The sequence below is a fragment of the Anopheles stephensi genome, chromosome 2 (assembly GCF_013141755.1).
Source record: "Anopheles stephensi strain Indian chromosome 2, UCI_ANSTEP_V1.0, whole genome shotgun sequence".
Classification (NCBI taxonomy): Eukaryota; Metazoa; Arthropoda; class Insecta; order Diptera; family Culicidae; genus Anopheles; species Anopheles stephensi.
Window position 1 is genome coordinate 59,150,233 of NC_050202.1, and position 26,333 is coordinate 59,176,565.

At 43.4% G+C, this 26,333-nt stretch overlaps 1 protein-coding gene across 2 annotated transcripts in view; it reads right to left on the minus strand.

Moving 5' to 3' along the window:
• Positions 1 to 1,085: 1,085 nt before the first annotated feature.
• The window catches only part of LOC118506433 (heparan-sulfate 6-O-sulfotransferase 2), an 80,008-nt gene continuing 54,760 nt past the window's right edge, over positions 1,086 to 26,333 (minus strand). The window contains exons 6-8 of one of the 2 annotated variants that reach the window (XM_036043552.1): positions 22,372 to 23,163; positions 15,432 to 15,443; positions 1,086 to 3,591 (exon numbers count right to left, since the gene is read on the minus strand). The gene's annotated coding sequence lies outside the window, so the exon portion shown is untranslated. The remainder of the gene's footprint in view (positions 3,592 to 15,431; positions 15,444 to 22,371; positions 23,164 to 26,333) is intronic. The other variant, XM_036043551.1, reaches the window with a different exon arrangement.

Consider the following 26,333-nt stretch of genomic DNA (forward strand, 5'->3'; position numbering starts at 1 on the left):
TATTGTCCTACCACTAGAGGAATTTTATCCCTTACGACTAGTGAATTATTCGAAGCAAGATAAGCAAATGTAAGTTAGCAGAAGAAACAATTACATATGCGGTATAACACGCTTTAACAAAAAATCTGTATGTATAAAATAAATAAATCATACTTTTATACCTAAAACATGCTCTAACTATATGCGTAAAACGTTTATTTTATTGTCAGTTGAGAAAAGTATTTTTTAATGTGGTAAGTATATCTTAAGTAAATTATTCATCTACTTATCATAAAGCTCAACAAAAGTGCAAAAAACAATCCTCTCATTGAATTCGCACATGCCCAGAAAGAACAACATGCTAAAAAAAAATAGAAAATCCTTTGGTCGCGCTCAATCAATAAAACAAAGCAACATCTGATCCACGTCCGCTTATCACTGTCTCTATCCGCCGCATTATATTTCCGAAATCGAATCACTACCAACGCCGAGCGAAAGAAAAGCACGATTGAGCACGAAATTTTGTTTCCGAAAACGGCACCAAAATTCGCTCAGCAGTACCAGGAGAGCATTCAACAGTGGAGGTAACATTTTGCCTGATAACGCCCGCAAGTATCCTGTGCCCGTAAGCGACCGAACGGGAGAGAAAGATCGAACAAATGTGCCCTGTTTTCATTCTAAGTAACAGTAGAGCATGTAAAATTGGAGGTAGTACCAGCTGATCAACGTCCGTGCAGCGAGAGAAAAACGATAGGGATCCCGGGCGAGAAAATTTCCACCGAAAACGGCTCAAAATGCACCCTGCAGTAACAGGAGAGCATCCAAATTTGGAGGTAGCACTTTTGCCTAGTAACCGCCTAGTGTCCTGCGAACGGGGGAGAGATAGGCAGCAAGACCGCTCTCTCGCTCTCGCGCTACAATGCGTACGTGAAATTGAAATCGCATACTCACCACGGTGGCTGCGTGCGTGATATGGACGCAGCCAATTATGGTTTTCTCACCAAGCAGCCGTAATGCTCGCACAGGGGTTGCTCATACGGACAAATTACTTTATTTTATTTATTTAAAATTATTTCTTTCGTCAAAATAAAAAATAGACACTTTCATCATTCTTGCACCTGCACTCGGTGTGTTACGGGTAAGATTTTATTTCTCTTTATATCGTAATATAATCTTTGTGGTTTTTGTTTGCGCATTCGTTACGCGATACAACGTATGGTGTTGTGTGTATGTTGTTGGGGGGTTTCTCTCTTCCAACCCCCCCTTTTCCCTCTCAAACATGCTCTTAACACGCTAAGAAAATGCACTCGAACTGTACAAATGGCCTGTTTTCGCGCTACGTGATACATTTCACGTGCAACTCACTTAAAATTTAACGGCACTCCACTCCTGCCTCTCCTCTGCCTTCTCGTGCTTCGGTTTGTCCCGTTCTTTTTAATCACTTTTCTTTGCGCTTATATATAAGTAACACTACATACAAATGTGGGCGGGGGAAAACCTATCGATTTGAGTGGGGGGGGATGCACCTGTTTTTCTTGTTTTGTGTTGTTGTGTTTTGGTTTAAGTTGGATCGTTTTCTTTTTCATTCTTATGTTATCCTTTTTTCTTTACAGATTTACAGTCTCTGTCTTTCAGGTCTGTTTTTTCGCGTTTTTGAACGATTTTTTGCTTCTGTTTAAGCAATTTAAATGCATTTAACATACTCCTTTTTGATTTCCCATTGAAATCCAAAAACAGATTAAACAAAATAGGATCTTAAGAAAGCTTTACACCTCAACACAAATAATCGCGCCAACTACGATCCTTTTTTACACGGTTTTACTTCAATTCGTCAACCTTTTCACAGTTTCCTTAACAACCACATATGCTACTAGGATTTTTGTCCGCATACTCTCCCCCCGCCTAAAACTGGGGCTTGAATTTACCGCTTTTCTTCGAAGCAAATAACGTAACGTAAGACAAAAGGCTTTCCCCTGTTTTCTTCAGTCCCTTTTTTGTACCGTGAAGAAGCCGAGAGTATTGTACAGAATAAATTGTGTATCATTTCTTCGCCCTCTGTTGGAGATGTTATAATGCCCTGACCACCACGTTATTCCCCATTACTCCTTCGAAAGTAAGTTAGTGGATGAGTAACGCATAACTAAATTAACCTCATTGGCCCATAGTTCAATGTTTGTGGAACCGCCGTTCCTAGCGCGTGCAGGAAGAAAAGCAACACCAACCGATACGATCAAGTTGGCGCTCACTGGATATTTGATGGATAGACCTGGGAGGTTGTGGTAAAAGACTTAACCGGGAGTCGTGGGATTGATTTCGTTCATCTATAGTGTTTTTCTAATCCTTCTAACCGCCTTTTCAAACCGGTGGGATTTTGTATGCTTCACGATACATCTTCCAATCGGAAAAAAAATAGGAAAAAATTAGGGAAGAAAGCAATTTTATGGTGAAAAACAAACCCTAAAACGTATGTAAATTTCATCCCTTTCATAGCATATCATCCCTTTTGACGAATGTTTACTACTATTGTTTTCGTCCAAGTTTTCTTCTTCTGTTGTTTCTACTGTCCATTTCCTCGTTCTATTTCAGTTTTGATATGATTTTGTTGTATAGTTGTGTAATGGATGCTTGTTTCTGCTTGCTGTTCGTTATCATTTAATGAGGTGATTACTGCAATGCCGCGTTCGGCCCTGCTATCTGCCTATCCCTATTGCACACTATGGTTTATGAAAATGTGTATTGCGCCGCCGTCAACGACGGCCCTTCCCTCGATCCTCCTGCTTTCTATTGCCACTTTATGCTTGTTGTATAGTAGGTGAGTTTGGGAATTGGAAAATTAAAAGCTAAACTTAAAAGCTAAATACTTCTCTTAGTCGTTATTTGCTTTACAAGCTAGCTGTCGTAAAACGGATGCGCACACGCCCGAGATCGAGATCACATTTGCGCATAGACACATTAGGCTGTTTTGCCTAACTAAGCCGTCCAGTCCAACTCATTCGCGCTTGGAGGCAACATTAACACGCAAACGCAAGAGGCACAGGGCTCAACCCTAAATCTTTGGTACGCTATATATTCACCTCCTGCATATCGATCCGAGTGTGATATTCTCGATTGTCCTTACACCCATTTTCCATCTTTCCACTATCGTCCGTCGCTTAAGGATATCGGTACGGTGTGGTGTTAACATTAAAGCTTAAAAAAATCAAACCTTCAACCACGGAAGAAAGGATTAAGGGATTGGAGCGTGCGTGTGCGTGAAAAAGAAAACGTTCCTTAGGAGTCGCATTATGCTAAGGCTGTTTCTTCCGCTCGTCTCGTATGCCACACGCGTCTCATACATCTGAGCGTACGCTAACAAGCTTATCAACTAAAACTGTACATTGCGCGGATCCGGGAAGCTGTTTTTACACCCCCCCGGGTTCTCCGTTTCTCTGGTTGGGGTTTTTTTTTGCATTATTTGTGGCTGTGTGTGTGCTTTTGCTATGCGCACCGTGCGCGATGAAGTTGTTGAAGAGAGCTAAGTCAGAGCCAAAGGAAAGCCAGTTGTTGAACGGTTGTTTTCTTCATTTCCAGTAAGAGCTGTGTGGCCTATTGCGTGATAGTCAGTGAGATTTTCTGTAATTATAGAGAAAAAGAAAAATAAACAAATATTAGTAAAAGGTATACAAATTTAAATATATTAAGATTGACTTAAAACAAATGATAATATTTAAACAGCACACATGGATACAAGCGTCCGAATGGTCTTCAATAGCCTTATTAGGGAGGTGATGAAGAACGACTATCCAGAGTAAAAGCTGAAGGTGGAAGTAGTCAACCCTTGAATCTATTGTAGATAAATGGAGTGTTATTACCGTTTTCTGCTACCAATAAAAATAAGAAGAAGAGTCAAGGATTTATCGTGAAAACATCAAGTGCAAATACAGAACAAATGTTTCAAATGATCACGATCGAAAATTAGCTGTAAATCGCCTGGCCTGTGAAAGAGATTAACTTATTGTTAAAGGCTTAAATTGATAGACTAAAATGCCAAATTTTTGTTTTTTTAGGTAGGTAATCAATTCTTAATGCATGCTACCGTATACCCTGAGGTCCATTTCAATCGGAGAATCGCTTCGTACCAGTGCTGGGCGGGTAGACCCGATCCTACCGGATTGGAGTAGGTTCGAGTCGACCCGTGGGTGTAGCGAGTTCGGGTTGACCCGTGATTTCGACGAGATCAGTCTAATCCATGGGTCGTCCGAAAATCGCGACGTGTCGACTCCGGGTCGATCCGTGAAAAGAGTCGTATGATCCATCACTACTTCGTACTACGAGTGTTATCCCTGACCGTAGTAATAACAGGTAGTAAGGTATATTGTCAGAAATTGAGGAGCAAAACCGACCAAAGGTTTAGGTCCGGAAGATCTGGACAAGATGGAAATTTGTATGCAAAACTATCCGTTTATATGATAATCGCTCAACAAAGACAACCAAAGTGCCAGCGATCGTTTTCTTTTTACTAAACCTCTTTTGAAAGTCCTTACCCAAATATGCTTCATCCAAGATTAAGATTTGAATTACGATCCCAAATTTATTATGATACCAGCACCGTCCATGCAAACGTCTCTGTGTGGCAATCTTTTTCCAAAGACCTTTGGATAAGATGAGCAATGCCATCTATTTGAATGTACACCTTAAATGTGCAAATAAAGTCGAACATAGAGACGTGGAGAACTATTCCTTATCCTGGCAAAGGACTAAATTCGGTGGGGAACAAGCTGAGAGATATGACGTGAGGGATAATGCCATGAGAATAATACCGAACAGTCTAAAATCTGTGAGGTCAATCAATAACCTCCAAAATGAGAGCTACTGGGCCAAATTCTTTCTATTATCCATTTTTATCATGGAAAAGGCAGGGGATGGATCTCCAATAACGCTTAGCAAAACCAGCAAAGAGTTGACCAACAGTCCCGTGGCCAAAAGGAGGTAAAAACCAAACAACCATTCGAAACATTCCTGTGTGTTGGCTGCTGCTGCTGTGTGTACGTTTTAGCTTTCCTGGTTTCAACAAACCAATTTCACACATACCCAGATTTTTTCTCTCTTTCTCTCTCTCACTAAAAAGTAAACCAAAGTCCGCAGAACGCGGTTGCGGTTACTAGCGTTTAAGGGTATCCCACCACAAGCCCAAAGTTTTGCCTCTAGCTGTGGGAAAAAATGAAGATTCACCCAAATTTGGAGTACTGGAGCTTAACGGTTGGGGGCTACCATCGGGAGTGTTTGGATTGGCCGTTCCCAGAGAATGTAAGGATGGTACAAAATTGGGTTTAGAGTAAAACCGCGAACCTGCGGTTAAAGGGGAACCCAACCAACCTCACAAAACACCGAAGATTGATGAGTTTGAACATTTACTTTTGGATCGCAGCCGCCTTTTTTCTCGGTGGTTACTGAAATGGTATTTTTGTATAGCAAAATTCCAACAGTTTCAATAATCAAAGTACCTTCCTTATGCAGTGTAATGCAGTTCGAGTAAATCCTGTTGGAGCGTTTGCAAAACAGCTAAAAGAAAGAAAGTAGCTCACATGTGTTGAGCTGGAACCACGCTCCACCACACACGTACACTTCACACACGCAACGCAAGGAAACGTGACAGGAATGCGTTCGGCCAGATTAGGAAAAAGAACTGTGAATCAAATACCGCATGCCGCAATCTTGGGTGGAACAATATTTGCACGCTCGCGACCATTATTGCCCCCGATGCGATGTGGAGCACACCATAATTGTTTCGCTGGAAGAGCTCCATCTAGGCGAGGCACCTCGTAAATCGTTGCCAGTCATAAGGCGGAGTGTATATTCCGAGTGATACCATTTTAATCTACTCGGACTGAAGAAAAAAAAACGGATGGTCCCAACCAAAAAAAAAAGAGCTAACCGCAACCATAAATTAACTTTAAACAATTAACTTTTAATAGTCAATTGCGTTCGATTGTTTCGTGTGAGGGTTGTGCGTCTTTTTTCCTTCCACCCTAATATCAATACACACAGCTGCCCAACATAATTGTATCGGGTAAAAGGTTGGGTGGGGGGGGCCCCGTCCGTGTCACGACAATTCAAGTGAACAATTGTCCATTAGCGGCGAAACTCATCCCTATACCTACCAAACGCTGGAAGCACCCAGGGTTTTTCATTCGTTATCCCCTATGAAACGACCGCCACCACTATGGTTTTTGTTCCGCTCGATAATAAAGTTAGCGACTCAATTTTCTGCCAGCGATTCGATTCACTCGCGGAACATGCAGCTGACCACCGGCGGCGCTAGGCAATTGTTTCCTCGCTCGTGGTGGACCAACAACGATCGGGCTTCCGCTTTCCAGCTGGTGTGCGCGTGCTTTGATTCGATTGCTGTTGGAGCGATGGAGTTAACTTTATTCGATACGATAGGCTAAGTTTAGCTAGTGGATTTGAATACTTTAAGCTACTATCCCACAGAAATGGTGTATAGAATTTAAACGTTCAATAAATCATCCTGGGAATGGTAATTTTCGTAAAAATTGCATAAATTTAGGCGTCTTTTTGAGACCACCGGCTTTCCTGGGCTTGATAAAATTTCGAAGAAGGTATGTCACCATAAGGCGCCGGAATTCAGCTTCCTGGATCCTATCGGTGTTACTGCGTGACTGTACTAACACTAATTCCAATTTAGTGGACATGCGTCTGTGGGCCACAAGTCCCGACTTGACGATATTAGCCGATTCGTTGAATTTGACAATAGTCCAGATCCAGTATTCAATAATAAAAGCTTGATGCATGATCAAGAAATAGTTGTCCTTAGGTTTAAACTAGGCTTCTTCTTTTTCTTCTTTGGCCTAACGACCTCTTAGGTCATGCCTGCCATTTCTTATACCACTTAACGATACCGCGTAGTTGGATAGTCAGTCCTCACTATCTGGGGATAGTCAGTCCACGGGGGAAAGGTCCGGAATCCTGTCATATGAGGACCGACGCCGTAGTCGCCTCTATCACCGGGGTCGCCTCCAAACTACTAGGAAAACTAAGCTTATTTAGCTATAATAGAGTAAGTCCAGTAAGTCAGTAAGTGGGTATTTTCAACAGAAATAAGGTTCAAAGGGATCGGGTTGGGAGATCAAAAAGATAATCACATTACTCATCTAACACCTGTTTTTAGAACCTCGTGGACTCATCCAGGGGTATTGGGTGGATTCCACGATAGACTGCAGGAATATTTTGTATCTAGTTACTTTGACTAGCGATCCTCAGAATTTACTGTAACCTTGCCTTGTGTAAGTCTGATTTGCCACTGTGGAAGTAATAATCGCTGCTATCAAAGAGAGGGAATTATAGGTCTGAATAAGCATAACACAATTACATTGCACTCTATCTGTTGCTCTGATGTAGAATGGCTAATGTTAGATGTATGTGGATAAAAATTTACAAGCCTATAGGTATGCAATTCGCAACACAAAACGTCTTTCCCATCGAAATATTAGCATGAGTCGCATCTGACACGTCGTTATTTTGCGGGGAAAGGTACGTCGTACGGTAATTAATCACACAACCACGTGTGAAGTCACATCAGAAATCTTGCGATTACAAATTCGTTTCCCAGTGTGGCATATTTTTGAACATTCTGACCAACCACATTTTTTAATGCGATGATTAATTGAATTGAGCTTCAGTCGACCAAACCACAGCAGCCAACAATAAAACTGTGATTTTAAAGCATCGAGCGGACAAAATGTGATAATTATACACATTATTACACTGTCACATTTTTTTACTGGACGCAACCAACTCCACCAGCAGCAGCAGCAGCAGCAGCAAACAATTAAAGCTTATATTTTCCACCCAATTGATATGTGGCGAAGGGGCTCAATAATATCCTTTCCACATCTCTCGCATTTCCACCAGTAGAGCCTAAGCTTACCATTCCACGTTAAATTGTCCGTTAAAGGGCGACCCATGTACCGAAACCGGATCATAATTGCCTATCATGACCGGATATTTCGCATGAACTTTTACCCATCCCCTTGGGCCCTATAGCACATCATGGCCTGCTCACTCACCCACCAACGAGCACGGCGCGCGCCGTTGTTTTGGGATGGAAGCCACCGAGCTGCTGTCACGCGATTAAAAAGCGCTCTCATTAATTAACCATTCTAATTAGCAGGGAAAGCCATTTACATTTCCCGCCATAGCGCTACAAATCTGCTCATATCAGCGGATATCTGGGAATTCTTTTTTAATTTCTGCATTTGAATTTTCAGGAGCACGGTAATGTAGAGAGAGAGAGCGTGCGGAGGAGGACTTTTCTCATTCAGCCATCGAAATCTGTCGGCAGCCACAGACGACCAGCTGGCTGGCTGGCTGCCTTGCATCCCCCGTCCATCCACCCTCCGTGACCGGTGACGCTGCGCCATTATGGTATGCCATATTCAGTAGATTTAACGGAAAGTTCAGCGAAGCATCCCGCCCGCCCATCAGAAAGAAGACGAATGGAATTTTAGCCCCGAAAGAGCTATGATGATGTCTCGGAGCTTCGATGATATGACCTGCTGTGTGCGCTGTGGCGGTGCATGTGTGTGTGGTTAGCATGTCTGAGAGGAGCAAGCTCTACGGAAAATGTCGCTGATGTAGGCTACTTATGCATGCCCGAATTTCGCATATTCTACTGCCTGGCTTACAACGCCTCATCGGATCAACGGATAGGGATGATGATTTCGCGCATCACATCTCGCTAGACGAATTCCCCGATTGGTCGTTGTTCGCGTATAATGACGCGTATATACTGTGCAGGAGACGAAAGCTAGCCGGGGGACTGGTGGCGAACGAATATCGCCCTTCTTCGCTTTACACCTCGCTACTCGACTGACTCGAGCCAGGGCAGACGAATAGACCAGAGCGTGCTACCGCTCAGCGCCAATGTTTTCTGATGCGTTAGAATGATTATGCTAGAAAATGAAGAATAAGGTCACCACGGGTTCTGTTTCCCGACGACGACACACAGTGCTGAAGGCTAAGAACGCTGATGATGCAACGACGATGCCAGAGATGGAATGTAAATATCGAAATGTATGAATGCTTTCTGGTGACACCGGTGTGATGTGAACGCCGGTTTAGTCGTGCCGTGTGTGTCTCGAATAGAGCCTGCGAAAAGATAAACTTCTCCTGTTAGGCGGCGTGTATGGGTGATGGAACTTTTTTTTTTTGTGTGAAAACTCTTTGACATTTTGCCCTTCTGTTCCGGGGACACATTGGACCCACCCTCCATTTACTTTGCTTCGTTCTGCCATCATGCTTTCTTTTAGTACGAAATCTGCAGAATCTGGCAAAAGGGAACCACCGACCGCCCCCATAGAGCCAGCATTACATCTCAGTCGGAATGTCACAACAGAACACGGCAGCTCGGGGCCGAGTACACCCGGCAGCCACATCAAAATGACTCACACACCCACCCACCCACCCACCTGGCTCATTCCCTCCCGCCTGCTGCCGAGAGAATTAGCCTTCCGAGAGCAGAGCCCCTGTGAACGACAGCATTCATTGAGCAGAGTTAGAGGAGCGAAAGTCTTTCAGGCCGAATTTTACAACGAAAACCATCGTTCGTAATCACCCCACACCGTTATCGTGTTCTACAGCCAGCAGAGGACGAAGAAGGCGAATGTCCTGTGGTTTGAAAGGAAATCATTGCCAGAGGTGAGTGAATGATGATGGCGCTCGATTAGGCCTATATAGAGCACCGTACTTGCACAGAACGATGATGCTTGCACACATTACATCCCCCCATCAGGACGTAATCGTGGTGAGGGAACATGCAAAAGGAATTTGTCCTCACATGTTAAGCTCCACTTTTTAGATATAGTTTTCCGAGCAGGATGCTGCTAGTTCCTGGAAAACACATGCAAAGTTTTACTGGTTTAAATTGGCCGTCTCCGTAAGTATTGGGGCAGAGTTTTAGGAATTTGAATAATCAGAATTACAGTTTGGCGTAAAATACCTAATGGTGCATTCCAATGTGAGCCTTTAAATGTTGGTGTCGCTCTAGTTATTATGTAGACAACTTTCAAAACTAATGGGTAAAGTATCGAAAATTGATACTAAACGAGGATGTCTTTAAGAGAAGTGTCATTTGTCAGTACTAAAAAGAGTACTAAAGATGGTAGCCTAGAAAATTGATGTCCAATATGTTGTAGAATGCCGAAATATAAGCTTCTAAAGTGTATTACAGTTTTAATTTGCACTTTGGAAGCCTCTCCACCTATTTGAAACCATGGCGCCTCTCGTGGTGCCTGAAAGTATGCAATCGCAATTTAAAACATATTTTTTAAGATCTGTAGGATATTATTGATATTACATCGACAGCAAAACACAGACCCTTGCAAATTTACGCCAGAAATATTGTGTCAATTCGACACGTTCGATCAACTTCCAATAGCAAATAAATATGATGCAGTTCGATTGCGGAGGCTCAACGGCTAGAGAGATACTGCATACAGCCTCTGATCGTTTGTATTACTCCATTCACAAAGTAGTAGTAGAGAATCGGATGTTCGCCGTTCATCGAATCCAACACATCGTAAACCTATGACCTAGCAGCACCAGCCATAACCCGGGCCCGTTTCAAAGGAGACGTGTTACAATGCTGCAGGCATCTCAAATTCGCCAGCTGTCAACCAGTGCATACCCCGGTCCCGAGTCATGCGAACGATTCCGAGCCGGGCACACACACACACGGATTCATACATTTGTCCCGTTGTCAACGGTATCATCCTGAGGGCGGCATCGAATAAATATAGCGTGTCCTTCTTCATTTTACCAGCCGGCACTCCAAAAACCAGGGGCACACACCACGGCTGCGCCTAGGGATGAAGTTTGATCCGACAACGGGAACCAGAGAGCTACCGAATGACCTGTAGCGTGGATAGCCGGAGCACATAGTACAAGTTCATCGAGCGGTATTTTGGGGCAGTATCGGCGGTGGTAAAAGGAAGCCCGAGGAGACGCGCGTACGTTGAAGAGCTGTTTCGCGTGAGTGACGATACAATGCGACAGCTTCCGGCGGTTCTCGGTATTTTCCAGCCATTCCACCAACATCTCCTTCACAGGAGGAAAAGGCCAGCAGTAGTACTGGCAGCAGCAGCACTATTGTGCTCAACCTTTCCCGATCCTGAGCGTTGGTTGATGGTGCGAGGAGCCGGAAAGGCACCATCAAAGGCAAAGGTGCCAAGTTCATCGAAGCAAAGCATCGTTCAGCCTTGTAATTCTCGGTTTACTCGACTGGTTGCGCTCCCGGGGAAGAAAAGGGCAGCACAGCACACACACACACACACACATTCTAGGATGCGTGCATTTGCGGGTCCGGTCGAATCGATAAAAGGGCCTCCGTTCCGTTCGGCAATGTTTGGTTTGGACGTGCACATGACAAAACGAAGATTTACAGCTCAATAACGTCCGGCGAGACCCTTTGGGTCGTATTATCGTCTTGCCGGTCGACGATACCCGCACCCCACACCTACAGCGGGGGTTAGTTGGGGGGAAGACTCCTCAGCACATACAGCTGCTTTCAATATAGGGACAGCATATTCTTGATGGTTCCTTTTCTGGATCTTATGGTGATTGTGTTTACAAAGCTTGGGGGAGCTATTCATCTCTAGCCGTCCTCAGGTTGCCGACAGGAAGTCGTCGGCCGGTTGATCAAACGAAATGCACGATGTGATGATACGGGGGGTGAAATATATCACTCCTGCTCACCACTGATACTACTACTCGGGAAGGCAATCGGATTGATTAAAGCACTTTTGCGATTGATAGGCAGGTTGAGAGGTATGCGTTTTCATTGCAATCAATCAGAACAATTATCGGTACGATCTTTAGAAGGGTAAGACTAAAGCAATTAAGGAAGGTTATCTTGCTTTCATTCCTGGTAGTAAAATCTAATCTCAGTTTTTAATATATTTTCCACTCCAAATGTATAATTGCATTCTAAATATAGGCATATCGCTCTACTTTAAAGCAGTCAGCAGTGAATATGTTGTTATAAGTAGTCTCTTCGCTCTTAAAATGGGCAAATTGCTTCCTTTTAAAGCAGGAACTTATTGATTAAATATGTTTAAAAAACTGAATAAAAAAAATTCAGAGTAATTACATTGAAAGATCTGTTATGTCTCTCTCGCACTAATTTTATCAATGCTAAATTATAAACTACGCAATTAACAAACAAATAATTTTAATTTCTTTCATTACACTTCCCTTAAGTCTTCAGGTAATTAAGCTAAGAGGCACCGTTGTCTTCGAAGCCGGAAAATCAATCATTCTTATCTCCCAGCGCTCGATATCCTTCGAGTGGCGAAAATACTTGAAGGATAAGGTCCTCGACAACCCGACGAGAGCACAGAATGAAGTGCAAAGCAAATGGTAAAATGATTACCTAAAGTGTCAGTCTAGATCCAGACCTGATCAAGAACAGACGTAATTTCGCCTATCTCTTGGGTCGTTAAATACAAATACACACACCTGAATCAGTAGTAAATAGCACACACGCCTGCCATCACGATGGCAGGGAAAGGAAGACCCAGGGGCAAGAGGCCCAGAATCGTACCACTGAGTACACAGACTGACGCATCGGACGATCAACAATGCAGATCCGATCGCTCCGAAAACAGTTTTGCGTTGCTGAGCGAGTGCGAAGCAGATGTTACCAAACTCCAGGCTAGTGCCCCGAACAAATCAAAAACCCCCAATGCCACTAACATCAGTGCGTCGTGCAATAACAAAGTTCCACCAGTAGTAGTGAAAAGTTCATCGGTACAATTCGTGCACAAGTGTGTAACAGCAGCTGGCGTAGTGCGTTATACTACGAAACAGACAAATAACGGTACTAATGTTCTAGTAACCAATACAAACGACTTCCGCAAATTGAAAAAGCATTTAGAACAAAACAATATTGCGTTCCACACCTTCCAGTTAGAGGAAGACAAATCAACGAAAGTTGTGTTATACGGTCTACATGAACTTCCTACTGAAGACGTAATGCAAATTCTTCAACAAGAAAATCTAGCTCCAACTAGTGTCAAAAAACTAGCTATAAAGCAAAAACGATACGACGATCAAGCCGTATATTTAGTGCATTTTCGTGCGGGTACCACTAGCATGCAGCTACTACGAACAATCCCGGCCCTGGACCACTGTGTAGTGAAATGGAGTTTTTTCTCCAAAAGGTCAGGTCCAATGCAATGCAAACGATGCCAACTTTACGGCCACGGTGCGAACAATTGCAATCGCATCGCCAGATGTAACAAGTGTGCGGAAGAACACAGCTCCAATCTATGTCCTCTCACAGCAGGGCCATCAAAAGGCGACGGGAAAGTACCAGAGCACAAATTAAAGTGCGCTAACTGTGGTGGAAACCATACCGCCAGTTACAGCGGGTGTCCAAAGCGACCTGCACCTAAGACTACCAAAACGCTAACTAGGCCATCAAGTGGATTCAACATGGTTAGTAATAACTTCCCAGCACTTCCTCTTTCCGCTCCAATTCCAGGTTGGAAGCAAATAAACACAAAAACTACAAGATTTGAAAATCTTGAAACCCAAAACACCACGCCTGGAGATCAGGAACTTTTTAATGCAGAGGAAATTGTTCCAATCGTAGGAGTAGTTTTTCAAAAACTAAAAAAATGCAAAACCAAACAAGATCAGATCACAGTGATCATAGAAGTAATAGCTAAATTCTGTTTCCCGTGATGGATACTAGCAATGATAGCTTAAAAATTTCCTACTGGAATGCCAATGGCATTGCCAATAAACGTTATGATTTGGCTCATTACCTAAATCACCAAGATATCCATGCCATGCTGATAGTAGAAACATTTCTAAAACCAGTTAATACATTTTCCATCCCAAGTTACAAAACATACAGAGTAGACAGAACAACAGGCCCAAAGGGAGGAGTACTTATACTAATTAAAAACAATTTAAAACATCAACAAACAAAACACCTAAAACTTTCGATTTTAGAAACCATTGGCATTAAAATATTTACAGTTCAAGGTACTTTGAATTTGGTTGCAGCATATCACCCGGGGAAAAACACCAATTTTTCTATTTTCAAGCAGGATATTCAGCGAATTACTGCTTCTAATGAAAGCTTTTTCATCTGTGGCGATTTTAATGCTCGTCACAAGTCTTGGAACTGTCTTTCATCAAACTCTGCAGGAAAACTTCTTTTTGAGGAATCACAAAAAGGACAATTTTCTATTTATCACCCTGACAAACCCACATACATACCAAAAGATCCAAATAGAAATCCGTCCACACTTGATTTAACACTGACTAATAATCTCAGATCGTTTACCCAACTAGAAACAATCACTGCTCTCACGTCCGATCACCTACCAGTTATATTTAGCTTAAAAAGATCTTCTACAAATACCATTCCTGATAAAGGAATTCCCGACTACAGTAAAGCAGACTGGAATCTGTATAAAAATATAATAAATAATTCAATTGACTTGTCCACTACACACATAAACGCCATAAGAACTCCCGAACAAATTGATAATATGATCCATACTCTTACCACGACCATATCGACAGCAAAAAATAGAGCTATCCCAATAGTAATTCCAGGAAAATACAAAATCATAATTCCTGACCACATAATATCACTCATCAAACTAAGAAACAAATACAGGAAGAAATGGCAAAGACACCGATTAAATTTAAACTATAGAAACACTTATTACTATCTTAAACATGAGATTGATTCAAAAATGTCTATGGTACGGAACGCTGCTTGGTCTAACGCACTTATCAATATTAACATGCAGCATAATAATAACAATAGATTATACAATTTTGTTAATATTATAAAAAATAAACAAAGAACCATCCCAACCTTAAACATCGAGAGCCAAAAGTTACTTACAGCGTCTGAGAAAAGCAACGCTCTTAAAGAACACTTCCAAAAGGCTCACGGATTAACTTTCGATAAAATAAGCCCAATAGAGAGAAAAATTATTAACTCTAATAGGGTTTTCTTTGCATCGAATCGCACACACTCATTAAGCTCACAACAATTGATCAAACCTAAAACTCTATTGGAGCTTATAAAAAATCTTAAAAACAAAAAATCCTGTGGAGTCGATGGAATTAATAACAAACTAATTAAACATCTTCCCATAAAAGCAATAGTGTTTCTAGCTAAAATTTGTAACGGTTGTCTTAACATTGGCTATTTTCCCACCCAATGGAAAATTTCTAAAATTATTGCCATTCCTAAACCCGGAAAAGACCACTCAAAGCCCGAAAATTACAGACCTATTTCCCTTTTGAGCTGCCTTGGAAAGATATTAGAGAAAATAATCTCTATACATTTACGGACCCATATAGAAGACAACAATATTATACCTGATACTCACTTTGGATTCCAACCCAATAGATCAACAACTCACCAAATACATAGACTGAAAAAAGAAATAATAGAGAACAGATCTAGAAAAAAATCGACGGGTTTAGTTTTGTTGGACAATGAAAAAGCATTTGATTCTATTTGGCATAACGGATTGCTGTTCAAGTTAATCAGGTTCAAATTTCCGATTCACGTTATTAAATTAATTAGTTCATTCCTCTACAACAGAGAAAATAGAGTTCATATAGGACTAACTATATCAGATCCATATGAACCTCTAGCTGGTGTTCCCCAGGGTAGTATACTGTCACCATTTCTTTTTAATATCTATGTAGCCGATGTTCCAACTTCCCCAAGAACCTCAAATTACCTTTATGCAGATGATTTGGCAATTACAGCTGCTGCTAAAAATCCTAGATCTATCATCAATCCATTAAATAAGGCACTTAAAGCGTATGAAAAATTCTGTATGTACTGGAAACTAAAATCAAATTACAACAAATCAGAAGCTATATACTTCACGAGAAACTCGAGTTTTCGCAAATTACCTCAAAGCGAGTTAAGATTTAATCATGGTACCATACAATGGAAAGACAATATAAAGTATCTGGGAGTTCAATTGGAAAGACACATGACATTCAAAAATCACATAGAAAACATATTGGAAAGAGCCGACAAACTGATTAAAATACTTTACCCTTTCCTAAACAGAAAATCAAAATTAAATCAAAAAAATAAATTGCTCATTTATAAAGTATATGTTCGGCCTATTATCACATACGCAGCCCCTGTTTGGAGTAGCTGCGCGTTGGTCCATCGCAAAAAAATTCAAATCAAGCAAAACAAAATACTTAAAATGATTCTAAATGTACCACCGTGGTACAGAACTAATGATTTGTATAATAAGCTTAAAATTTTGAAAATTGATGATTATTTATTAAAAAATAGTATAAATTACCTTAGCAGATGTATTCAAAACTCCAGTCGGATTATTCAACAATTAGTAGAATAAGTCTACAAAATCTTCAAATAACGTTAGGTTGAACGGATTATATTCTATAGTTTCTCTTTAGGATTAAGTTTAGGTTAGTTCTGTATTTAAGGTTAGCTTAGTGTTTAAATATTTTTTTTTTCTCAATCGTGGTTTTTTTTTGCATTTTTTCCGCAACTAAATAAGTTCATTCAAATCAAAAGATTTTATCACAGCAATCACTAATCTAAAAATTCAATTATCAATGTGGAGTGCAAGTTTAGCGAACCCATTATTATTTAAGTATGCATTGTTCAATAACATTATACACTTGTTCCCAATAAAACTTCTACTACTACTACTACTACTACATTACCTAAAGTGTACCTTCAGCTTTCACCGGAATGTCACCATCAAGTGGTGCCACGCTCCTTCCTTCATAATTTACTTTCTTCGACTGATTACGGTAATCATCGGAATCATGTGCGCGCACACAAGCACCAACCATCCGTATCCCGGTGAAAAGCAATTTAACTAAGGTCTGTTCTTTTACAGATACCCCATGATCAACGGGCCATAATCCTTCAGCCTGGTGGTGGTGTATGTGCGGGGTTAGGGGTTTTGCTTTATTTTTTCGCAACAAATCCCTTAAAAGAGTAAAAGAAATGATCCAATTCAATTGGAACACACCCGGGGGAAGGGCAAATTATATTTGCATATCCACCAGAGAAGTGACAGAGAATCGTTAGGGGGACGGATGGGAGTCGATTTCGTTCTGGGGGGAAGCTTCGCATGGTCTATCATTATTAGAAGGTTCAGTGATCCACACACAATCCAGCCATTGTGCGTGAGCTGGGCTGGAAGTTCTGATGCTTGAATTTAAATTGCGCGCGCGAAAATATAGTCAAGATGGAAAGGAACGTGTTTGTATGTGTAGCAGAGCAAAGAGAGCACTAGCGAGGATGGGGGGGGGGGGACAGAACAGAAAACATCATATTCAACTCTCCCCCCGAAAAGGGGACAACAGAAAGCTCACCCCAAGGCAGTCTTCTGCATCAGCCGCACCGCCACAAAGCCAGGCACAAGCGGAGCACAAGGTTTTACGATCTGTTTACGAATGCATAAATTACGGACCAGCAGACAAAGAATGCTTCATCATCGACCGAGAGAGAGGGAGAGAAACAAACGCACACAGAGACACATCCCAAAAGCCATCGCCATGGTCGTAGTGGCTGGCTGCCATTTGTCTGCCCCCCCTTTTTAAAAGATGGTGTAAAGGGACCGCACATCCACACCCCAGGAAGAAAAGGAGGTTTATTGTTATAACAATTTATACTTCTTTTTAAACGCCAATGCTCACCACCCGTAAACGAAAATTTGTGTTAAACGGTGTCTAGGCTTTTAACAGCTTTTTTATGAATTCTTCCTCCAAATTGGATCAAATTCTCGGCCGCTGTAAACATTGTTTGTTTGGTGGTCCGTCACTGGAGTGTCGGCCATATTGGCCGGCGGACAAAAGCAGGATTTATTAATTTGTTTATTCCAGAGCTCATTCCGATTATTCTCGTCGTCTGCCCACAACTCGTGATGAGATCCGATTAAATGAAAGCAAAAATATACAAAATGTATAGCGATTTAATCGCCTCTTTTTTTTGGACGCCGGAACTCTCTTCACAAACATTCCATCTTGCTGCCCCGGGTTCCACCAAAACAAACCGCGCGATCTGACTTGATCAAACATTTATAATACGATTTTATTGACACTTCATTATCGGGATGGACGCACCCGGTTTTTCCCTCTTCTGCCCAGGGAGTTCGAGTTCACTCACTCCATCAGACGGCAAAACTGATGCCCGGTTGTGTCGTAATTTACATATTGATTTCGTGAATATAGTCCATCCCGTCGCCGCCGAGTTCCTGGTCCCCCAACCCCTCCTCTCCTCGTACCCCCGGCGGGGAGAGTTGAAAGGACATTCGCCTGTGGAACGTGTTGCGGTCCGGCTGGCACGTGCGGTCCAGTTGGGCAGCAAACGAATGAACGTTAATAATTTTCAAACGATCTCAACCGTCTCCTGGGAACGAGCTTAGTTTGTACGGTAGGTTTAAACAGAGCTATAAGAGTATGTGTTTGTGTGAGAGAGAGAGCGATGGGAATGTTCAAATTAATTTATTTTCAGTATTTTCCTTAACCAATCCCCGTTCCCGCCTGTGTGCTTTTCCGACCTTCTCTAATCCACATGGCAGCCGCCACACGGTTGTGCGAATATCATTTAATTGAAAATGTTCTCTGAACCTACCCACCGGGGTCCTCATCAAAAACTAGGGTGGCAAGAAAAGTGTAGTCCCGTCCCTCCATTTGACTTTGAGTTTGGGTTTCGTAAGCGGTTGCACGCACGTACGCCGAGCTTCTCTCCCCCCCATGGGAAAACGTGAGGCTTGAGCCCATTAAAATAAAACAGAATCGTTGGCCCTGGGCTGGGCAATTAAAATTTGGCAAACAAAAGTCGTACAGATTCGCGGATTCTCCGACATCCCGAAATGTTTGCATCCGAGTGTGCTTCCGCTGGGTGGAAAACGGATGATCAACCCTCTCGATCGTATACGATGGGCTGCTGCTTGTGGTGGATGTTTGTGTGTGTGTGGGAATGGAAAGCTGTTGGCAAATTGAATAACGTTAGCGAAATTTGCTACGTCCCCTCAGACCGCAGTACACGCTGATTCAGCGGACCACCCAGTATGGTCTCTGGTGAGTGCCGAATATTCGACAGGGATTCTTCATTATCCTTCCAGAACGGACGTATGGTGCTGTGTGCGGGGCAATGCACATCTCGGATGCACTTTTCCCAGCGCGCTGCTACATTCTGCTACAGACGCGATTCAATCGGGCAACGGTGCAAAGCTGGTGGGCTGTTCGTAAAGTGGATCATTTCATAGTATGCTGCCACCGGAGGACACTAAACACTAAACCGAAGCACCCAGCCAGCTCGATATTCCGCGTCGCGTTGATGAAAGGTGCATAATTTAGACTAGTTTACGAGGACATAACTTTCGGAACGGATGAGACAGGTACTCACACACACACAACTGCAACTAAGATATTAGTTTGCTCGCAAATAAAACTAAAACGCGATGACGATCGGCCACCTCGGAGCTCATCATCGTTTTGCATAAACAGCGAACTCATCAAAATTGTATTTCATTTTCGCAAACTATCATTTTACCGGCGCATGAATCAACGCATATTGCATTTCGGGTTGATTCGGGTTGTTTCGGGTTGGGTCAGTCGCGGGTAAACAGTAGCTGTAGATAGCTGCTTTCATTTATTTTCTACCAACTTACAGCACACGTAATAAATTTTGTGCGAAAGTTTGTTTTTCCTTCCGAATCATGCGAAAGTTATTTAAAAGATTACACAGAATAAAACACAGTAGAAAAATCATAGGAAAACCGTTTGGCTGCATTTTTTTAGTACGAATCGTCTATAACAACAAACACGCCTGAAGGTAGGCAAACAGCGATGCATCGATTTGAATAAATTGATATGGATTCGCAATAAATTGATTACTATCTTATAGAACGATTAACTACAATATATAATGATATATTCTTCCTTGAAATTTAGCGCTCAAGCTTTAAAAAGGCTAATTTTTAATCTAATGATTCTTTAAAAAAAAACCGCTTTGATCGAAAGAGAGTACATCAGAGCTGTCCCAAAACGCTCCTCATTCATCACCTCATCTCATCAATATCGCAAATTATTCATCAACATTACCACGAATTATGCATTCAAATTACTTCTTTCTAACCCCCCCCATCGGCACTTCTAACACCTAATAACACCAAACTTTTATCGCAATCGATGACGCCTGGTTTGAACAATCATTCTGCCCTAAATCAGCACCTCACAATCACCCACCACCGCACAGGGGCGAAAACCGGAGAAATTCGATGTTTCTCCAGGAGAGCGCACCGCATTCCTCGCATCGAGGAGCACACAAATCACAACATAATGGGGAAAGGGCCCGCGTAAGGATGAAAGCGAATTTCTATAGCCCTTAAGCACCTCCACCGAAACTAATAACAACAACAACAACATCGGTGATGATCGAAATAATTGTACACACCCGGCCTCCCCACGGAACAATGAAGGAGACGGGGGCAAAGCCTTTCATCATCGTGGCCACAAATTTTCCACAACTGCGACAACAAAGACGTCGAACCAAGGTAATGTGCGAGCGCTCTTCCTAACGCTTGTTTATCGCACCCTCGGGTGAGGGCGGAACTCAGGAGGAGGTGTGTTGGGTCCGCAGGAAAGGGGATGAATTAAATGGGCTTTCATTCAATTAGCAGCATCCCTACTATATTCGCTATTATGCGTACCGTTTCCGGCAGCGAAATTGGAAGCACCAAAGTTTAGTTGTAGAGCGTCACGGATCACCGCGATGTCGCCAGTAATGGAAGGTGTCGCACCACTACTACTGCCACTACACGGGAGCACAGTTTTCACGATGCATGGGTACACACACATTATGTATTTCATATTTCATTATTCACCACACAACGCCCAACACGGAATCTGCCAGCTGATGGTGCTGCTGGTTTCGTTCCAAAATAGCAAATACAGAATAAGCACCCTTTTGCGTACTGCGAGCACGAAACAGCAGTTCAATTTCCGGTACATTTCCCCCCGGCCACCTCGTCGTGGGAAGCTGAGCGTTTAGGGGGTTTTAAGGTTCGTTCGAAGCATAATTAGAAACCGCAGCGGCAAATGATGCCCCGAGAATCGGACCGCTAACGATGTTGCTCGAAATGCAATTTCGATCCTCACGATATCACAACACTGGATATTGGAATTTAAGAAGTGTTGGTACAACTCCGGCTTTCCTCGAGGAGTTGGCATTTTTGAACGCAAATTTATTGGCGTCGTTCGCCGACGCTATAGCAACCGTTAGCAGGGCTACTATATGCTCCAAAACACCAAATTAAACACCCATCCTACAGCTGCTAGTGTTGTGTCGGTGTAGTAGCGGTTCAGCACCAGGTTCAAACTGTGCTTCTTTTTCTGTCCAAACGATCGATTTCCGATCGATGGTTTAGCTGGGCCACCACCTTAGGGGGATAACCAAACTACCACTCGTCGGTACACCACGACCAACTGCAACATGGTGCAGCAGCATTGCATGGCGCGCCCGGGTAAAAACCTCCTAAAACGATAAAAGCAGTATGAAGGGTACGACGGTTGGGGTTGGAACGTTTCGTGCCTTTTTCCCTCCGGTCTATAAAGAGTGTGCCGTGATGGAGAAAAAGCACCGAGAGTACGTGCTCGAGAGATTTCTCTTCCGTCCTTTCCGACACTTGAATTGGGCGTTTGGTTTGAATTTTCAAAGGGATCAAAAGCTGCTAAGAAGCTATTAGATTTGGGGGGGGGGGGGGGGGGATCGAAACGGGAGCAGAGCGAGGCTGGTGAGGGATTTCGAGTTGCATTGCAAGCAGCACAAATTTTCTTTTTTGTGACGACATCGATTTCATAACCTCATGACGTGTTGTAAAAGTTAGTTTGCTGAAGGGTAAAAACCGAAGGACTAGTACATAGTCCACCTCGAATTTCCACGTATCGCACTGAAAAATGCTCAAGGTAAAGCTTTTATGAACCCGTCTCAATAGTCTCGCCCTAGTAAGCTCTACACTCTTTTGTTGACTAACTGATTAGATCAGGCCCATCCATTCCCGGTGCAGTTATTGCACCACCGGAAGGTACGTGTTAAAATGACCCAGCCGCTTCCCTACACGTACAAAACATCCCTGAAGAGATGAAGAATAAAAAAAAAACAACCATCCCGGTGCCAGAAGTCACCGGTGCTTCCTCTCAAGTTGCCCCCGACTCCTTACCCCAAAAGCAGCGCTTTCATTGGTGTGAAATTACATTCTTCCGAGGTTAAATCAAAGGAAACAACCACCCCAGACAGGGGACAGCAGCGAGGCGAGCCGTTGCAGCAAAAGTGTGTCTACTCACCGCAATATCCACAGCATCAAGAAGTATTCGCCTGTCTGCTACCGAGGAGGCCACGCCACTATGACCCAGCTCCGGGAGACGCGTTGCGTTGTCGGGCGGCCGTCGCCTACTGCACTATTATTCAGGCGGCTTCCATGGAAAAAGCTACCCCCCAGCTTTTTTTTTATGCTCGCTTACATTGTTCCAAGTGTTTGAGGCTCTTGAGAGTGGATCACTCCGCTGTTCGCTGGCGTCAGCTTTATCCCTCCCACCCCATCTTTGGGTTTGTTTCGAACAAAGTGTGACGGACGCGCCACCATCGTCGAGTGAGTTCCTGCTTCCCGTCGTACGACACTAATCACTGAAGAGAGCGACGGCAACGACGGGATGCGAAAAAAAAACGGAACCAGCAGCAGTACACCACACAACAAGCGGCAGCAGCAAAAAGGATAGTAGCAGCAGACAGGCTAGAGCTAGTATACACCTCAGAGCACACGTTGTTCTCCTGTACGCTCCATCCAAAGTCACACATCGCAAACATTGTGTGTGCTTTCTTCGTTCCGGGGGGCTTGATTGCTCACCGCCGCATACATTGCCGGGCTCGAAACGAGGTCATAGGCCAAAGGACCGTACACTACACACACACATCACATCGTCGGTGTGCGAGTTTCTACGGGGACTACTCCGGGGCCGCACGACACTCTTATTGCGCTGAATGTGTCTGAAGACTTGTGCCTTTGCTGTACGTTGCTTGTTTTAAAATCTCGGTCGGTAGGAACCGTCTTGCTCGCTCTGCCATCAAGATGTTGCACCCTACAAATGGAAAAGAAGCAGAAAAGAAAAGAAATGAATAAATGAGATGAAATTAAAATATATTCTAATGAAATTAGCTAACAGAGCTGACAACTTTCCAGACCCATCCTGAGCAGCTTCCTTGCTTTTGTAGAGAGCGCCCTCTAGCAGCGAGTCGCTTGGAAATTGCTCTTTTTGGTATGAGTTTTATATACATCTAACGTACAGGAACGGTTAAGCTGTTCCAAAGCACGACACGGAACGGAAAGGAAATGTTTATACCGGATGCGGGGAAACCGAGAAAAAAAAAACGAAAAAATTACATCTGTTTGTACCGAATATGTATATGCATACGCAAAAACAAAAACATGGAGTAAAAAGCCGTGGCATAACTTTATCCGAAATCAAGACGCACAACAATTCCACGGATAATATAACAAGCGTGCCTACGAACCAGGCTCTCCTCCTTCTTCAACCTTTCCAGCGCGTACATTTGCATCGGATATCGGACCGAAAGGACCTTCTACCCGCACCAGTCTCAAGAAAAAACATTGGAAGGACGAGAAATGTGATGAAATTGATGCAACTAACTGGAAATGGGGAACGGGAAAAAAAGGACGGGGTGGAAAACTCGGACCCATTTTCCCATTCGGAAAAGTTTAACGGTTCAAAAAAGTTTTCAATGTTGGCCTTTTTTTGTTGCTTTGTTCTCATTCTTCACTCATACACTGCAGAGCCTTGGAAGCAAGAAGACATTTATGTGTGTGATAAGGCGCCCCACGGTTGTGAGGTCCTTCGTTCACTGAGCGTGTCTCCTTCTCCCGTAGTAGTTGGCAAACGAACGAAACGAAGACGCAAAAAAAGGGTTCCGAATGTTTTAATCAGTCGGTCAACTTTTCACTTCTCAGCTTGAGCCGCCGGTCCGCTTCATGCCCTCTTCTCGCTGCTGGATCTTTCGATCCTGGGGTATGTTTGGTAAGTGGACCAGTTTTTTTTTTTTGTGAGTGTGCACCTTGGGTCTTCTAGATTTCGGTGCACACAACCCCATGTTGGATTTTACTGGCTGTGGAATTCATGATGCTGCTACTAGACCCTCGGGCAGTGGTAACATGGGAAAGGGTTTTTTTTGAGCAAGAGAGAAAGAGAGAGAATTTATGTTGACTTACAAAAATCTGGGTGTAACGTTCGTACCCACGTTACATTTTCCATGCCAAAAGCACGGCTTTGTAGTAGTTGCAATTGTTGAACCTCTGGTCCTCCGGAGCACGCAACAAAAAAGCGAAACCGACAAGGGACATATTAATTAAGTTTATTTTATCTTGGGCAAACATTCCTCTTCCACATAATAGCAAGTAAGCAAAAATTTTAGCTTAATGCTGTGTACTCCACCAAAACGATTACTCACGATTTTACGGACCGACTAAAAGCGTTCCAAAATTCCTCCCCAAAAATCATCGATCGACCACAAAAACAACAACAGCGGCGCGAGCATAAATTATGAAACACGGCCCACTACTACAGCAAAGCTCCACCGGTTAAAACATGGCCCGTGGGCTGCATGTTTCCTTATCATACTTATTGGTTTAGCGCAGGTGATGAAATAACTCGCGAAAGACAGCGAACTTCCGGTGTTCGGCTTCAGCCCGTGGCGGCTTCCAGGACCACCCCCTAATACGGTGCGCCAGCGGTTGCTGACAACAGCGCGGATGGCGCTCGTGGAATGTTTTTGATCCGATAAAATTCCTTGTACCACACTCTCGCGCGGCGGGTTACCCACGGTTGGTGGAGTTTGTCTCCGGAAACGGCGAGAACGACCGGTGACGTGCCGTGATGTGTCGAAAACTTAGGCCTAGACACTGCACACCACTTCCATTAGATAATGCACTACCGACCCTTGGACAGGTGACGATGGAGGACCAACTTTTGGGAAGCACTTGGCATGGAAGCACTCGAGACTATGGTGATGATGGCAAGCATTGCGACTGAGCAGTGCTGTGTTTCGTCCTTTTCACGAGAATCTTCAATTTTTCAATAAAAAAAATATTCCTGCTTTGTGGAGCTTTCAGTGCTTAACCCACTTTCTACTATAATCAGGCTCTTCAGGAAACAGCCGAGAAGCGGCATCAGGAAAATCAGGTGACTATCCTCACATTCGGAGGACGGTTCTTGTTCCGGTTGAACATGGCGAAGGTGACAAAGCGCTACTCTCGATACAAAGTGGAGCCTGCTCCACTCGAAACTGTCTCGCGATTTCTGTCCCTTTCTATACCCGGGCACCGGGGGCGCCTCATTTTGAGAAAGTTTACGATTCTGACACGTGCAGACAACATACACCTTAACACCGCCCTCCTTCACTGTGGACCTTCTGCGGTCCCCAACCGTTTATCGACAAAATTTGTTGTTTGAGTTTTTTCCCCTCGCTTTTTCCATACTCTTTTCCGCCCTTCTTTTTAATAATCACATTGTTTACCAGCTTTTTCACTGCGAATAAAAAAATGATAAAAAAGAACTCACAACGGAGAGCACACCAACCAAACCAAGCGACCATTTTGCTTCATGCCATCCACCAAAACACTTATCACCACCCCACTAGGGGGGGGGAGGAAGTATACAAACTACCCCCGACACAACAGGAGCATCTGGGGTCTGAGGGGTGTGCTCAGAGCATCTGGGTGACTTTCGGTGACAGGACACCCTCGCAAGTACCCAACGAATACCCAACAGCAGCCACTTATTACGGGCGCGCGCGCGCGGATACGACTGTTATCATCATCAACAATGAGCGCCACAATGTATCATTTTTAGCCTCCTTGGTTTTGGGAGCTCGGTTGGCTGATGTTGACACGGAACTTGAAACCTATTCATAAAACTTGGAACAATACCCAAGACGCGCTTTGGGTTTAAACGCTAATGATAATAAGACGGAAGATCGTGGTAAATCGACCAACTAGGCAGGGGGCAGCACCACGATGGAGGGCACCACCAAGGAAAACATCTATTTAAGATGAATCTCCCTTTGCAATGGTACACAGCCGTCTTAGGAAAGCTTCAAAATGCAAGACACACAGATCCGTGTAGCGCAAGTTTCGCAAGTATCTCGTCTCTCGTCCGCTGTGTATTATTCGTCCAAACAAAAATACTTCTTTCGGGACTTTCCAGCTGCCCGAAAAGCAAGCATAGGTACACACACA